The 5746-nt window shown below is 49.8% G+C and overlaps 1 protein-coding gene across 1 annotated transcript in view; it reads left to right on the top strand.

The window, feature by feature from the left end:
- Nucleotides 1–2116, top strand: part of LOC121566095 (low density lipoprotein receptor adapter protein 1-like) — a 123599-nt gene extending 121483 nt beyond the window's left edge. Inside the window, exon 10 of the mRNA XM_045216028.1 lies at nt 2015–2116. The gene's annotated coding sequence lies outside the window, so the exon portion shown is untranslated. The remainder of the gene's footprint in view (nt 1–2014) is intronic.
- Nucleotides 2117–5746: the final 3630 nt, after the last annotated feature.

Raw genomic sequence — 5746 nt, 5'->3', positions numbered from 1 at the left:
GGTTTGTTTTGATCAGTCAGCAGTCATTGGAATAGGGTTTGTTTTGATCAGTCAGCAGTCATTGGAATAGGGTTTGTTTTGATCAGTCAGCAGTCATTGGAATAGGGTTTGTTTTGATCAGTCAGCAGTCACTGGAATAGGGTTTGTTTTGATCAGTCAGCAGTCATTGGAATAGGGTTTGTTTTGATCAGTCAGCAGTCACTGGAATAGGGTTTGTTTTGATCAGTCAGCAGTCATTGGAATAGGGTTTGTTTTGATCAGTCAGCAGTCACTGGAATAGGGTTTGTTTTGATCAGTCAGCAGTCACTGGAATAGGGTTTGTTTTGATCAGTCAGCAGTCACTGGAATAGGGTTTGTTTTGATCAGTCAGCAGTCACTGGAATAGGGTTTGTTTTGATCAGTCAGCAGTCACTGGAATAGGGTTTGTTTTTGATCAGTCAGCAGTCACTGGAATAGGGTTTGTTTTGATCAGTCAGCAGTCATTGGAATAGGGTTTGTTTTGATCAGTCAGCAGTCACTGGAATAGGGTTTGTTTTGATCAGTCAGCAGTCACTGGAATAGGGTTTGTTTTGATCAGTCAGCAGTCATTGGAATAGGGTTTGTTTTGATCAGTCAGCAGTCACTGGAATAGGGTTTGTTTTGATCAGTCAGCAGTCATTGGAATAGGGTTTGTTTTGATCAGTCAGCAGTCATTGGAATAGGGTTTGTTTTGATCAGTCAGCAGTCATTGGAATAGGGTTTGTGTTGATCAGTCAGCAGTCACTGGAATAGGGTTTGTGTTGATCAGTCAGCAGTCATTGGAATAGGGTTTGTTTTGATCAGTCAGCAGTCAGCAGTTTGTTTTGTGTACACTCTTAACTCTGTTTGTGGATGTTGAGGACATACACTACATGGCCAAAAGTATGTTGACACCCCTTCACATTAGTGGATTCAGATATTTCAGCCACACCCATTGCTGACAGGTGTATAAAATTGAGCACACAGCCATGCAATCTCCATAAACAAACAGCAGTATAATTTAACAGTAGAACTTTGTTGCAACAGTTTGGGGAAGGCCCTTTCCTGTTTCAGCATGACAATGTGCACAAAGTGAGGTCCATACAGAAATAGTTTGTCGAGATCGGTGTGGAAGAACTCGACTGGCCTGCACAGAGCGCTGACCTCAACCCCATCGAAAACCTTTGGGATGAAACGGAACGCCGACTGCGAGCCAGGCCTAATCGCTCTTGTGGCTGAATGGAAGCAAGTCCCCGCAGCAATGCTCCATCTAGTGGAAAGCCTTCCCAGAAGAGTGGAGGCTGTTATAGCAGCAAAAGGGGGACCAACTCCATATTAAGGACCTTGATTTTTGAATGAGATGTTGGACGAACATACTTTTGGCCATGTGGTGGAACTTGGGTGATTCTATTTCTGTCCCTTTGGTTTGAGCTGTGATTCACTATCTGTGTCTGTCTGCCTGTCTGTCTGTCTCTGTGTCTGTCTCTGTCTGTCTGGCTCTGTGTCTGTCTATCTGTGTCTGTTTCTGTCTGTCTGGTTCTGTGTCTGTCTGTCTCTGTGTCTGTTTCTGTGTCTGTCTGTCTCTGTGTCTGTGACAATATATTTTAAATGTCAGGATGTCATCCTCATTTCAGCATTTCCTCTAGTAGAATTCACTGAACACTACTGAGGAAGAGAATGGTCTTTATCTAGTAGAATTCACTGAACACTACTGAGGAAGAGAACGGTCTTTATCTAGTAGAATTCACTGAACACTTTTGAGGAAGAGAATGGTCTTTATCTAGTAGAATTCACTGAACACTACTGAGGAAGAGAACGGTCTTTATCTAGTAGAATTCACTGAACACTTTTGAGGAAGAGAATGGTCTTTATCTAGTAGAATTCACTGAACACTACTGAGGAAGAGAATGGTCTTTATCTAGTAGAATTCACTGAACACTTTTGAGGAAGAGAATGGTCTTTATCTAGTAGAATTCACTGAACACTACCGTTAAACTTCTCCTCTCTCTCCCCCCAGCCTGGCAGAGTCCAGGTCCGGACCACAGTCTGAGGATGGAGGACCACCTCTCCCTACAGGACCTCATGTCCCTGAGCAGTGACCACTTAGACTAACACAACAACAACAACAACAACAACAACAACAACAACAACTGCCTGAGATACTGCTGTCCCTACAAAACAACCAAGGCTGCCAGACATCCTGCTGTCCCTACAAAACAACCAAGGCTGCCAGACATCCTGCTGTCCCTACAAAACAACCAAGGCTGCCAGACATCCTGCTGTCCCTACAAAACGACCAAGGCTGCCAGACATCCTGCTGTCCCTACAAAACAACTAAGGCTGCCAGACATCCTGCTGTCCCTACAAAACAACCAAGGCTGCCAGACATCCTGCTGTCCCTACAAAACGACCAAGGCTGCCAGACATCCTGCTGTCCCTACAAAACAACTAAGGCTGCCAGACATCCTGCTGTCCCTACAAAACGACCAAGGCTGCCAGACATCCTGCTGTCCCTACAAAACAACCAAGGCTGCCAGACATCCTGCTGTCCCTACAAAACAACCAAGGCTGCCAGACATCCTGCTGTCCCTACAAATCGACCAAGGCTGCCAGACATCCTGCTGTCCCTACAAAACGACCAAGGCTGCCAGACATCCTGCTGTCCCTACAAAACGACCAAGGCTGCCAGACATCCTGCTGTCCCTACAAAACAACCAAGGCTGCCAGACATCCTGCTGTCCCTACAAAACGACCAAGGCTGCCAGACATCCTGCTGTCCCTACAAAACGACCAAGGCTGCCAGACATCCTGCTGTCCCTACAAAACAACCAAGGCTGCCAGACATCCCGCTGTCCCTACAAAACAACCAAGGCTGCCAGACATCCTGCTGTCCCTGCAAAACGACAAAGGCTGCCAGATATACTGCATCCCCACAAACCACCAGACATACTGCTTCCCCACAAACCATCAGACATATGGCATCCCCACAAAAGGACAAACTACGGTCCCCACAAATACATAAAAAGGCTGCCAGTCCCTGTAAACAACAACAACGCCTGCCAGACTCACATATTGTCTGCACATACACCCAACCAAGACTACCAAACATACTGCTGCCCCCACAAACCACCAGCTCCGGACAGATGAAACATACTGCTGCCCCCACAAACCACCAGCTCCGGACAGATGAAACATACTGCTGCCCCCACAAACCACCAGCTCCGGACAGATGAAACATACTGCTGCCCCCACAAACCACCAGCTCCGGACAGATGAAACATACTGCTGCCCCCACAAACCACCAGCTCCGGACAGATGAAACATACTGCTTCCCCCCACAAACCACCAGCTCCGGACAGATGAAACATACTGCTGCCCCCACAAACCACCAGCTCCGGACAGATGAAACATACTGCTGCCCCCACAAACCACCAGCTCCGGACAGATGAAACATACTGCTGCCCCCACAAACCACCAGCTCCGGACAGATGAAACATACTGCTGCCCCCACAAACCACCAGCTCCGGACAGATGAAACATACTGCTGCCTCCACAAACCACCAGCTCCGGACAGATGAAACATACTGCTGCCCCCACAAAACACCAGCTCCGGACAGATGAAATATACTGCTGCCCCCACAAACCACCAGCTCCGGACAGATGAAACATACTGCTGCCCCCACAAACCACCAGCTCCGGACAGATGAAACACACTGCTGCCCCCACAAACCACCAGCTCCGGACAGATGAAACATACTGCTGCCCCCACAAACCACCAGCTCCGGACAGATGAAACATACTGCTGCCCCCACAAACCACCAGCTCCGGACAGATGAAATATACTGCTGCCCCCACAAACCACCAGCTCCGGACAGATGAAACATACTGCTGCCCCCACAAACCACCAGCTCCGGACAGATGAAATATACTGCTGCCCCCACAAACCACCAGCTCCGGACAGATGAAACATCCTGCTGTCCCTACAAAACAACCAAGGCTGCCAGACATCCTGCTGTCCCTACAAAACGACCAAGGCTGCCAGACATCCTGCTGTCCCTACAAAACAACCAAGGCTGCCAGACATCCCGCTGTCCCTACAAAACAACCAAGGCTGCCAGACATCCTCTGTCCCTGCAGAAACGACAAAGGCTGCCAGATATACTGCATCCCCACAAACCACCAGACATACGCTTCCCACAAACCATCAGACATATGGCATCCCACAAAAGGACAAACTACGGTCCCCACAAATACATAAAAAGGCTGCCAGTCCTGTAAACAACAACAACGCCTGCCAGACTCACATATTGTCTGCACATACACCCCAACCAAGACTACCAAACATACTGCTGCCCCCACAAACCACCAGCTCCGGACAGATGAAACATACTGCTGCCCCCACAAACCACCAGCTCCCGGACAGATGAAACATACTGCTGCCCCACAAACCACCAGCTCGGACAGATGAAACATACTGCTGCCCCCACAAACCACCAGCTCCGGACAGATGAAACATACTGCTGCCCCACAAACCACCAGCTCCGGACAGATGAAACATACTGCTTCCCCCACAAACCACCAGCTCCGGACAGATGAAACATACTGCTGCCCCCACAAAACCACCAGCTCCGGACAGATGAAACATACTGCTGCCCCACAAACCACCAGCTCCGGACAGATGAAACATACTGCTGCCCCCACAAACCACCAGCTCCGGACAGATGAAACATACTGCTGCCCCCACAAACCACCAGCTCCGGACAGATGAAATATACTGCTGCCTCCACAAACCACCAGCTCCGGACAGATGAAACATACTGCTGCCCCACAAAAACACCAGCTCCGGACAGATGAAATATACTGCTGCCCCCACAAACCACCAGCTCCGGACAGATGAAACATACTGCTGCCCCACAAACCACCAGCTCCGGACAGATGAAACACACTGCTGCCCCCACAAACCACCAGCTCCGGACAGATGAAACATACTGCTGCCCCCACAAACCACCAGCCCGAACAGATGAAACATACTGCTGCCCCCACAAACCACCAGCTCCGGACAGATGAAATATACTGCTGCCCCCCACAAACCACCAGCTCCGGACAGATGAAACATACTGCTGCCCCCACAAACCACCAGCTCCGGACAGATGAAATATACTGCTGCCCCCACAAACCACCAGCTCCGGACAGATGAAACATACTGCTGCCCCCACAAAACACCAGCTCGGACAGATGAAACATACTGCTGCCCCCACAAACCACCAGCTCGGACAGATGAAACATACTGCTAAGCGCCCCCACAAACCACCAGCTCCGGACAGATGAAACATACTGCAGCCCCCACAAACCACCAGCTCCGGACAGATGAAACATACTGCTGCCCCACAAACCACCAGCTCCGGACAGATGAAACACACTGCTGCCCCTACAAACCACCAGCTCCGGACAGATGAAATATACTGCTGCCCCCCACAAACCACCAGCTCCGGACAGATGAAACATACTGCTGCCCCCACAAACCACCAGCTCCGGACAGATGAAATATACTGCTGCCCCCACAAACCACCAGCTCCGGACAGATGAAACATACTGCTGCCCCCACAAAACACCAGCTCCGGACAGATGAAACATACTGCTGCCCCCACAAACCACCAGCTCCGGACAGATGAAACATACTGCTGCCCCCACAAACCACCAGCTCCGGACAGATGAAACATACTGCTGCCCCCACAAAACACCAGCTCCG

The sequence above is a fragment of the Coregonus clupeaformis genome, unplaced genomic scaffold (assembly GCF_020615455.1).
Source record: "Coregonus clupeaformis isolate EN_2021a unplaced genomic scaffold, ASM2061545v1 scaf0580, whole genome shotgun sequence".
Taxonomy (NCBI): Eukaryota; Metazoa; Chordata; class Actinopteri; order Salmoniformes; family Salmonidae; genus Coregonus; species Coregonus clupeaformis.
The sequence above is the reverse complement of the archived record's forward strand: the minus strand, read 5'-3'. Positions and strand labels throughout refer to the sequence as shown.